The sequence below is a fragment of the Scyliorhinus canicula genome, chromosome 10 (genome assembly GCF_902713615.1).
Source record: "Scyliorhinus canicula chromosome 10, sScyCan1.1, whole genome shotgun sequence".
Lineage (NCBI taxonomy): Eukaryota > Metazoa > Chordata > Chondrichthyes > Carcharhiniformes > Scyliorhinidae > Scyliorhinus > Scyliorhinus canicula.
Genome location: NC_052155.1, coordinates 156,760,205 through 156,772,324, shown reverse-complemented (window position 1 = coordinate 156,772,324; position 12,120 = coordinate 156,760,205).

The window sequence follows — 12,120 nt, the reverse complement described above, 5'->3', positions numbered from 1 at the left end:
GGCTAACGTTAGTGAGCGAGCCGGTGCTGGCTGCCCTGAATTGTTCTGACCATTTAAAGTGACCATAGTGACCTGGGGGTTGAGGTAGTGCTACTAACCCTTCAACACTTTGAAGTCTACATCCAACATGACAATAAAGAAAGCTTAGTTTAAACAGACCATAATCAACTTGTATTTATAGAGAAGTTTAAAACCAGATGCGGCAGTTTTGGACTGGACAGTTAAATGTCAAAGTTGAGCACATTCCTGGAAAGGATAATGTGATTTTGGAGGTTTCGTCGCAGGTTTTAAGGGCTGACTAGTTACCAATGTAGAGAATGGGAAGGGAACTTATATAATGGGGATGGATTGGATGGATAGGTGTTTGTGATTTATGTCTTGCACACCTTATAATGAAATGTCCTGAAGTTTCATTATTTTAGGGAGGGAGGTATGTTCAAGTCCTTCCTGTTTATTCCCTCATTTCTCCTTTCTTTTATTTTGCCATTCCCATTTTTGTTGTCTGTCTATCTTGTGTGTATGTGTGTGTGTGTGTGTGTAGAAGGTGGGGCAAGTCAAAGAGTGGAATTAGGAATTAGATAATAGTTAACCAGTTGTATTTGCTGCATAGTTCATTACAGCTCTTGTTATAAATAAATAGTAATCGTGTTTACATTTACAAACCTGGTGACTTTAATTATTGGGCAAAGGCTTTGGGTATCTTTCTCAGAGTTAGTTCACTTGTGTTGTGACTCTGGGTCAAGTGGGGCTGGAGTTGACCGTGCACTAGTCTAGGGTCTCATGACACACGATAAACATTGGGAGGCTGTTTCCACTCTTGGGAGAGCACAGGACCAGCGGACATAGTCATAGAATAAGAGGGTGCTCATTTAAGGTGGATTTGAGGAAGAATTTCTTCTCTCAAACACTGGTGAATCTTTAGAATGATTGACCTCAGGAAGCTGCGGAGGCCGTGTCCTTGAACATAGGTTCCTAAAAAAAATGCTGCCACAACATCCTTACTGTCCAAAGGTTGCTAATCATGACTCAATAATTCACTGAAGTCACAATGGGGTAAGTATCAGAGACCTCAAGAACTACCTCAGTTAGTATGGGGATTGAATCGGTGCCATGTTCTAACCAACTGACCTAACTAGTCCTTCAGTTTAGGACTGAAAACCTTTTTGGGAAAAAGGTTGATAAAGAGGTATTAGAAAGGCTGGCTGTACTTCAAGCTGATAAAACACCCAGACCAGGTAGGGTATATTCAAGGATGCTAAGCGAATTAAGGCTGGGAATTATGGAGACAGTGGCGTTAATCGTCCAATCCTCCTTTGTTACAAAGTTAGTGCCTGAGTACTGCAGAACTGCATTATAGCCTTGTTCAATAAAGGGTATAAAAATAAACCCAGCAACTGCTGACCAGTAAGTATAATTATGATTGTGAGAAAGTTTTTACAGATGAAAGTACAGGTCAAAATAAACAATCAAGTTTAATTAATCATTGATTAATTAGGGGAAGCCAGCACAGGTTTCTTAAAGGCAAATTGTATTTAAATAAATTGATTAAATTCTTTGATCAGGTAACAGAGAGGATTGATGAAGGTAATTCAGTTGATACGGTATACTTGGACATCCAGAAGCATTTGATAAAATGCCACGTAATAGGCTTGTCAGTAAGGTCTATGACCATGGAATAAAAGGGACAGCGGCAGACTGGATAAAAGTTAGCTGAATGCCGGAAAACAAAGAATAGTGGTGAATGGTGTTTTCCTTCGCTGTTAGGGACCATTCCTTTTCTTGATATATATTAATGGTTTAAATCTGGATGTGAAGGGCACAATGTCAAAATTTGCAAATGAGACAAAACTTGGAAGAGTTGTGAACTTGGAGGAGGACTTTAATTGGCCTAATATAGATCAGGATAATGTTACATTATAGGGAAAGGAGCAGGCAAAATTACTGAAATGCGTTTGTTTTCAGATCAACTAGGAACCTACATCTGTTCCTGGACCGAGAAGCGCGTCAAATGGACCAAGTGACTGTGAGGGCCACTTGGATAAGCGTGGTCATCCTACAACAACATTTCAATCATTAATGGAGAAGACCAAGGAACAAACTGAAGAAGAACTTCTAAATTAGAAGAGCGCTAACTTCAATGGGGCCAGGGTAAAAAGCAAGCAAAGACTGACAGTAAAACTTAGAGTGGAATGATGGATGAACATTGAGGAGATGTTTCAGATACAGGCAAAATATATTCAAACAAGGAAACCAAAGCAGGGCTGCTTGGATGCTGAGAATATGTGAGAACAAAAAAAGTGGGTGAATTTTGCATGTCAGGTGAATTCTTTAAGCGAGAACCAGGCTCAATCCAATAAGCTGAGAGACAAGTTGAAGAGGAAAATAAGGCTGGCAAAGAGACAATATGAGACTAGCACAATAAGTGGAACCCAAAACCCTTCTACCAGCTGGTAAATAGTAAGCAAAGTGATGGAATCATCATTGACAGTGCTATCCACTGTTGGGTAGGGTGCACTTTCCAAGAGCCGGTGCAGACTCGATGGGCCAAATGGCCTCCTTCTGCACTGTAAATTCTATGATCTATGATTCAGTGGCACTTATTCAGCAATAACCTGCTCATTGGCACTCAGGCAGAATTTCCTCTTTCTTTGACTATATACCCACTCAAGTGGGAAAGGTGGTATGCAGCCGGCTGGCTACACTGCTGGCTTCCTCTGCCATATTTTTTTTTACAGATTTTTAAATGGCGCCTCAATCCGAAAAAAATAAAAAAGGATTCTCCCCCCCTCCCCCTCCCCCACCCCCCTAGAACCCACCGTCCCGAACCTCTGCAACGGAAGGGGAAAGCGGCCAGGGAACAGAGCCTGAGCATGACCCTCTTCTCCCTTACTTACCTGTACGCCTTCATGGATTCTGCTCACCAGCTCCCCATTTTGAAAAACTACACCGAGGAGCTCCGCTCTTTAAAAAAGATTCGGTGGGGTCGCTGGGCTGGTGGGGTCACTGGGCTGAGTTAGGATGTCTTTCAGAGGATCGCTGCAGACTTGATGGGCCGAATGGCCTCCTTCTGCATCGTAGGGATTCTATGATGAGATAAAATGCACCTTAGAATCTGGATGACAGACACAGGTTGACCAACCAGCTTAAGTACAAGAGTTATGGTACAGAGGCCTCAGAATGCTCATAAATACTTGCTCCATCACAGTAGGATAACCCCAAAAGTGTTCCTAAACTATGGAGGTACCACCCATTGATTTACAACACCACGTCCAGCTCGAGAGAAGTGTAACTCATGCTTTAAAAAAATCATTCGCAAAGATGTGTAAATCAGTTCGGCATATGGGGTAATTTATTCCAGAGACTGAATTACGGCATGTGTACCCCATCATTGAATGTACAAGTTCATTTTAAGGATTACTCAGGCAAAATCACAGGTATTTTATTCATGTTGAGTGAAAAACTCAGCACTAATAAAACCTCAAATTAGGCAAGTTCACATTCCACGTAGCCAAAGACTCGTGGGAGTAAACCTATTTGATAAACGTGGCTTCAACCTTGAAAATCTCATTGCAGCATACATTAATGCGATCACTGACACTGACTATGCACTAAGGTATTCTCCTGTACCTATCAGATTTGGGAAGATCACGTGTTATGCTGCCCACACCGACAGAGCAATCCCACTAGTTTCACAAAATTTGAGATTTTGCAAGATCTTTGGATTTCCACAGGTGCAGGGTGCCATCGACTGCACTCATGTGGCACTCAGAGTTCGCTGGCATCAAGCTGTCAACCATGTGAATCGCAAGGCCTCCACTCACTGAATGTTCAGCTGGTCTGCAATCACACTAAATGGTGTGTGCTCAATTCCCAGAAAGTGTGCACGACCCCTACATTCTCAGCCACTCTCCGATCCTGATGTTTATCGGGGTCTAAAGGTTGCACGGTTAGCTCCTCAGAGACAAGAGGATGCGGCCCATGAGGCCTGTGTGGAGTTACAATGAAGCTCATGCTGCACTTGCACTTTGGTGGAGCAGACCATTAGGACGCTGATGACCAGGCGAGGTTCTTGTGCCTGGACCCATCTGCTGGAGCCCTGTGATACAATCCACAAGGGGTGTCACATATCACTGTTGCCTAATGCGCCCTACACAACTTTGTGCTGTAATGGGGGAAGGAACTGCCTGAGGTGAAGATGGATGACTGCCACATCTCCTCTGATGAGGAGGACTTTGATGGGATGAGACTGGGGAGCTCCGTGAGGGCGAGGATGTTGACCTTGAGGCCATGGCGATGTCAAGATGAGGCAGGTGAGCTCGGGATGTGCTCACAACAACTAGATTCATAGGAGGGAATGAAGACATACAACGAGGACTCCCCAAAACCGGCACATGGCATCTGTGAGCATTCGACTTGCGTCTGACTGATGGCAGCACACATACCCTCTGTCATAAGGCTCCTGTTATGGACACACAGCAGATGGCCAAAACCCCCAATATTCAGAAGGATGATGACAACTTGCAGTGAGGGCAGTGCTTGATCCCCACAGAGCTTATGCAAATGTCTGCCTCCTGTTTGGCTCATGGCATCTTGATTGCTCTCAATGATCGGGGTCATATCACGACAATGCAGTGGGGAAATGTAACTTCTCCTGATCCATTGTCATCCTACATGAGCTGAACCCTTGAGGATCACAGTGTCACCAGAGGTGAAGCTGATAATAGCGACAGGCCAGCTGCTCCTCAAAGGTTCAGAGGTTTCACAGGGAGAATGACCAGACTTTGTGATGCCAGCCCAGTACATACTGGCAGACATTATCATTCCCATCAAGATACAGGCATGACTGATGTATTCCGTCACTGTGAAGAAACACCATCAACGTGCTGGGAAGATTGTTCACAGCACAGAGAGGAAGTCCTGACTGTGAACCCTACCATTATCTTGTACAGGAATCAAGTTTTCACTTCAGACTGACAGGAACACAGCACATCAGAACAAGGAGCTGTAGAAAGGGTGAAATTAGTGGGAGTTTATCTACAGTAGTGGACATTATGTACAAATAATTAACAGCCATCCCACACTGTGTAGCCACAATCTTTTGACCTTTATACCCTTGCCACTATGTCTTGGTGCATCCACAATATTCACAGCAGAGATTAAGGTAGCCAGCTGACTACTGTGCACTGTTTTCTGTGATGACCTTGCTAGGTGTCCTCTGGAGGGCCGAGACCTGGGAGGCCCGCAGTCTGCTTTTGAGATCCTGCTCTGTGATAGTGCTATCCTCCTTGGCCTGTGGAGCTGGAGTTTCTGGGGGGTCACAGGATGAGGAGATTTGAATGGGCCAGATACTCCGAGAGCCAACTAGGTGGATGGCCCTGGGACGTGCACCAGCTGATCTTTCTCCTTATGGGTGCCAGAGAGGCCGTGGCTGCCCACTTAAGTGGGAGGTGCAGCTGTGGTGAGCTCAAGGTGCATCACCTCCCTCTGGCCTTGACACTGATGGATGCCAGCAAATGCCTCTGCCATTGCATGCAGCTCCTGCAGCAGTGCAAGACAGATGTCTTGGACCAAGTCTCTGTGGTAGCTGCCATCTGAACAGTGTTGATCTCAGTGCGTTGGCATGTTGATGCTATCACCACAGTCTGAAGATTCCTCCGTCGAGCTTTGCAATCTGAGGAGTGCAGTGTTTACCCATTCCTGATTTTCTTTACCTTTGAAGCTCCAGCAACTTGAGGCATGACTGAACCTAGACGCTCCTCACCCGACTGAGATTCACCAGATTCCTGGCCTCCAGCAATGCTTCGAGTGCCAGGACCCTGGGATGTCCCTGCTGTGGGTCAGATAATGCGATGTGCCCACCGGACTGTGACCCCCCAGGCTACTCTAGAATTAAGTCCCACAGAGGTGTGTGTCTGTGCGCTGGTGGAAAGTCTGGGTGAGTACTGTGACAGTTGAAGTTGAGGACCTGGCTCATGGATCTCGGCAGCTTCCCAGATGTGCCTGCAAAAGGGAGGAACTTAGTGCACGCCAAGGGCCTGAGAAGCAGGAGACATCACTCCCAGCATTGTTGTCTGATGGATGCTGAAGTGCTGGATCCTCGCTTAATTCAGTGCTGCTTACCTCACCACCAGCACAGGAAAGGCCCACATCCTCACTGGCTGGCTGAATTTCACTCTCCTCAAAGTCCATCAGAAACTTCAGATCTGGCATCCCTCCGCCAGTCTGGGATCTCTCCCTCTTGTGTACCAGTTTGCCCTGCATGAAGACCGAAGAAGAGAATGTAAGCAGGATGCCTGCCAGACCAAATGATAAGGATGCCTGACATGTGTGGATAGAGAGTGGGACCATGGAGGTGATGGAAACATGGCCCACAGAGGAGATGAAGGTGTGTGTGGAAGAGTTAGTGATGGTGTCCCATGAGCTGACATTGAGTGAGAACCCTGTAGATTTGTAATGGGTGTGTGAGTGTTGAGAAGAATGAATTACCCTGACAGAACGGAGAAGATCACCCATCCTCTTGCAGCACTGGATGACTGTCTGTTTCTACCGGGTGTTGACACCAGCGACCACTGCCACCCCGTCCCGTGCTGGATTTGTCACCCTGGTTGCAGGTCTTCGCCCAGAGCCTGAGTGAATAAGTAGAAGTTCACTTACTTCTCTTGTCTTTATCCTTCTGAAATATATGTTGCGCTGGTTAAATACAATTTTTGCCGTATCGCATGTTTCTTTTAATCGTTCGTGGGGAATTGCAAAATAGTTCTGAATCATAATCTGAATAAGCATTTTGCTAATTTTGAGCACTGATTTACAGTAAAGAACAAATTTGATATTTAGTGTGTTTGCACCAGAAAATATGCATAACCCTGCATTATAGTGGCAATGTAAATCAAACTGTAAATTTATAAATATATACCTACCTTGCTTGTTTTTTAATTTCATGGTGGCAATATTGCTTGGCATCGAAGGCTGTCAGAGAGAAACAGTTTATTTAGGCCAAACTTCAAGAGTCAGAATAGTCCAATTCTGTTCAATTACTGAATTTCTGCATGTTTGGCAGATGGTCTGGTACATAATTTAGCGGGGTTTGCACATCTATTTAAAAGGTTAATTCACACAAGAATTGTCTATTCCACAAACCAGCTATGCCCATTAAAATTGTTAACAGTGTTTATTCCTTTGTTAATGGCCTGATGGTATTTTGCAATTTCCCTCCATCAGTATGAAGGAATTGCTGCCGCCAATTATTTGTCTGGAGTTTATTTCCAGGATAACTAAACTTAAAAATGACTCACTATCCAGTCTCCAACACATCAAAACACAAAGGTTTCTCCTCAAGCTCATAGAATTCCTACAGTGCGAGCACCCTACCTCGGCCCATTCACCCGCCTGAGCCTCAGACCCTTGAGGGGGGGGCTTGTTTAGCTCAGCTGGCTGGACAGCTGGTTTGTGAGGCCAACAGCGAGGCTAATCCCGCCTGGAATACGGTGGCTGTGACAGACAGTGCCAGCAGCCTGACACGGAGGACCGGCATCCAATTCCGCAAGTAAATGAATGACCTTGTTTGTCCTATCTGTTGGGCTGGCTGCCACCTTGAGTGGGCTCTGGTTTCAGGAATATTGTTGATGGAGGGGAGAACCCATCACGGTGGGAATGGACTTGAGGGGGAGCTGGGATGAGAGACCCCAATTTGATTGTTTACATGGAATGTGCGCGGTTTGGGGGGACCAAGTGAAGCGTGCAAGAGTTTTCTCTCATTTGAAGAGTTTGAGGGCTGGTGTGGTGCTTTGTCATGAGAGCCACTTGCGAGTGAGGGACCAGATTAGGCTCTGTGTCCCACTCGGGTTTGACAGCGGGGCCCCGGGGGGGGGGGGGGGGGCGGTGATACTAATTAATAAAAGAGTTTGGTTTCAGATGGGGAAGGTGATAGTGGAGCAGAGTGGGAGGTATGTCGCGGTCACAGGAACGTTGGAAGGTAAGTCGGTGGTTTTGGTGAGCGTGTACACTCCAAATTGGGATGATGTAGCGCTCTTGAGGGGAATGTTGGCTACCATACCAGACATGGATACGCACCAGTTGATCTTGGGGGGGAGATTTAAAATGTTTTGAACCCTAAGTTGGATCGGTCTAAGCCAAAGTTGTTGGCCCCTTTGGGTTGTTGCGACGGTTACTGACGCCGTTTATGAAGGAAGCGGCTGGGGTGGATCCATGGCGGTTTTTGCAACCTTGGGCAGGAAATTCTCTTTTATTTCCTGGTGCATAACCTGCATTTGTGTATTGACTTTTTCGTGAGGAGGGGGTCTCTGCTGCCAAGGGTGTGGAAAACGGGATATTCCGCGATAGTTATTTTGGATCATGATCCACATCTGGTAGATGTGGTTTTGGAGATAGGGTCGGTTCAGCGGCCGGCATGGAGTTTGGATGCGGGGTGGTTGGCCAATTTGGGGTTTAGTGTGAAGGGCGAGGGTCATAGATGAGTGTGTGGAGTTTAACAAAGATGTGGAGATTTCGCCCTCGGTACTGTGGGAGGCACTCTGGGGGCTATACTGCAAAGCACCACCAGAGCTTTAGTAAGCCTATGTACCACTCAATGAAGCAGCTTGGGCCTCATTATAACAGGACTGTGTGTGGTCCTGGGCACCACACCTTAGGAAGGATATTTTGACCTTGGAGGGAGTGCAACGTAGGTTTACTAAAATGATACCCGGACTACAGAGGTTCAATTATAAGGAGAGATTACAGAAATTAGACCTGTTTTCACTAGAATTTAGTAGTTTGAGGGGTGACCTGATCAAAGTATTAAAGATATCAACAGAGAAGGGCAAGATAAATAAAGATTAACTATTTCCACTGGTTGGAGATTCTGAAACTAAGGAGCATAGTCTAAAACCTAGTGCTAGACTGTTCAAGAAAGCTGTTAGGCAGAACTTGGCCATGCAACGGGTGGTAGAGGTTTGGAACTCTCTCCCACAAACAGCAGTTGAAGCTAGATCAGTTGTTAATTTTAAATTTGAGATAAATGGATTTTTGTTCAGCAATATGGGCCAAAGGCAGATATATGGAGTTAGGCCAAGATCAGCCATGATCTCATTAAATGGCAGGACAGGCACAAGGAAATGAATGGCCTAATCCTGTTCCTAAGTTCCTATGGGACTTTGCCTTAGTCTTGGGCCTCCGCACTGGCATCATCAACCATGACCTCAGCAGGTATCCATTGTCCCCCCACGAGCCAACCCGTGAGCCTGAGGTGGTCCTCAAAGACTCTGGTACCTCAGAGAGCCCCAGAATGTAGCTGCGATACATGTTTCCAGAATTGCATACACACACGTTCATGATGTTAAGGAGGTGGCGGCACACGATTTGAACATTCAGGAAGTGGAACCCCTTCCGGTTGATGAAGGGCGCTCCCTGATGTGATGGTGCTTTCAAGTCGACATGCATGCCTTTTCTGGGCCCCTAGACCTTAGGCGCCCCGGAGATGGTGGATGCACTTAGAACCATAGAACCATAGAAACATTACAGCACAGAAGGAGACCATTCAGCCCATCCTGCCCATGCCAGCCCGAGGTTAACCAGGTGCCTTTTCTAATCCCACCTTCCTGTACCTGGCCCATAGCCCTGTAGCTTACAGCACTTAAGATTCAGGTCCAGATACATTTTAAAAGAGTTTAGGGTCTTTGCCTCCACCACCAACTGGGGCATCGAATTCCAGATACCCACTAACCTCTGCGTAAAAAAGTTCTTCCTCATGTCCCCTCCACATCTTTTGTCATTTATCTTGAATCTATATCCCCTGGTTCTAGAATTCTCCATCAAGGGAAATAATTTTATGCTGTCCACTCTATCACTTCACAATTTTGCACACCTCAACTAAGTCATCCCTCAGCCTGCTTTGTTCCAAGGAAAATAAACGCAACCTATCCAATCTCTCCTTGTAGCTACACATTTCTAGCCCTGGCAACATTCTTGTAAACCTCCTCTGCACTCTCTCCAAAGCATTAACGTCCTTCCTATAATGTGAACTGCACATCATACTCCAGTCGTGGCCTTACCATTGTTTTATATAATTCCAACATTATATCCTTATGTTTATATTCTATACCTCTGCCAACGAAGGAGAGCATTCCATACACTTTCTTTACAACCATGTCTACTTGAACTGCTGCCTTTAGGAACCTGCGTACGTGTTCACCAAGATCTCTCACTTCATCTACCACTCTTAGTATATTCCCATTTATTATATACTCCCTGTAACTGTTTGACCTCCCTAAATGCATGACGGCACACTTCTGAGTGTTAAATTCCGTTTTCCACTTTATCGCCTACTCCACAAATCCATCCATATCATTTTGGAGAGGTGATGATTGTGAAATGCCAAACAGGCTCCTGCTCGAGCCCTGGAATGACCCGGTGATGGAAAGGTTTAGTGCTTCCGTAACCTTCAAGGTCACCAGGAGCAGTTGTCTTCCTCCTCCACATGGTACCAGGTGCCCGAGCACGTGGCACAGGTTCCATACCGTTTCCTTGGTGAAACTGAGTCTTCAGCGGCACATGGTGTCCAACAGCTCATTGTAGGACATGCGAGGCCTGTACACCCGAGGTCTCCTTCTCTGATGACTTCTGGCCCCCTCCATAGCTTGATGAGAATCCGGCTCTTGAGCCTGCTCAGTGCACCCCCTGTTCTGGTGCAGATTCCAGTCTGGTTTGGCCTTGCTGCAGTTGGTGACGTCAGTCCATCACCACAGCATTAACAAGGATTATTTCCAGCTCGGCTGGCGCTATTCCAAAATTCATTGTTACTCTGGGAGGAATGGGAGAAGTAGAGACAGAGACACAGTCAGTAAAAGTATCCATACCAGACTCTCAATCGCTCCCGACACCCTTTGTTCTCATGATCCTGGAGGCTGACAATCCTACTCCATCTCTGGCAGCATGTGCCACCTCAATTAGCTGGTGGCTGTAACACATCACTGCCTCAATTTCCACAGGCACTGCCCAGCCACCTCATAGTTACCAGTGGCCCCCTGTCCAGCTGTTGCCTCCTCTCATTCCAGCTGTAGTGGGTTCTTCATGTGCTATGGCTCATGGACGCCCAAGTGAGGTATGATCACTCCTGGATCACCCAATATAGTTGGGTTGTCACTGCTGCGAGGCGTTAGCCTACCTCTCACAATGACCAGTCCCTAAACATTGACAACTAAGAATTATGTCGCTAACCCTGACCAGGCAGCTGAGAGTGCTAAAGGATGTATGACGATGGCCATTTGGATGGATGAGCATGATTCACAGGAATGTGAGAGGTCATAAGTCCTTTCAGAGACAGACAAGGCCCAGACCAATGTGTACTGTGGATACTCAGCCTTGCACATCTCACGATCTTATTGCTGTCTAGCCATAATACTCAAAGCACCTGTGCAGTCAGTGCATGACCTGTGACTTAAAGCCCAATGGGGAGTCAAATATTGCCCCCCTCCCGAACCCTTAACATTTCTGTCCCGCCTTCTCTCTCTGAGTGACATGTAGCCAGACCCTTGGGCAGGCAGCTTTCAGTCTCTAGACTCCCTTCCGCCCGCCCACATCAGGAACCCTGATCCCCCAGGTCATTGGCAGCAACATGTGGGAGATTGTGCTCAGCTCTCTGGGGTTCATGTAAAGAATCACAGTGACTGTGAGAAGGTCCTCATTGGGGAACCCTTGCACTATAATTTCTGATAAGTATGCAGTTCAGGCTGTCTAAAAATAATGAGCTTTGACACATTCTAGGAAGCATTTCAGAGTTCATGGAGTGTGAGGTGCTGTGTTAATATCTGAACAGCTTCTTTGATTGAGGCAACACCTGCCAGAGCTGGTGCTTGTCATAGTTAGTGGGGTATGAAATGGAATGTCAACAGAGAAACACAGAGGGTTGGATTCTCCACTGGCGGAATTCTCCGTTGCACCGGCAGCTCGGGGATTTTCCGACGGCGTGCGGCTGCCCACACTGGGAAAGCCCATTGGCCAGGAGGGAAATGGAGAATCCCACCCAGAGCCTTTAAAACAAACAGAGAGCAGTGTAGTCATTACAAACTGAATGGGCTTTGAAATTGACTTCAAATTAAATATTTCAAAGGTTTATCAGCAAGC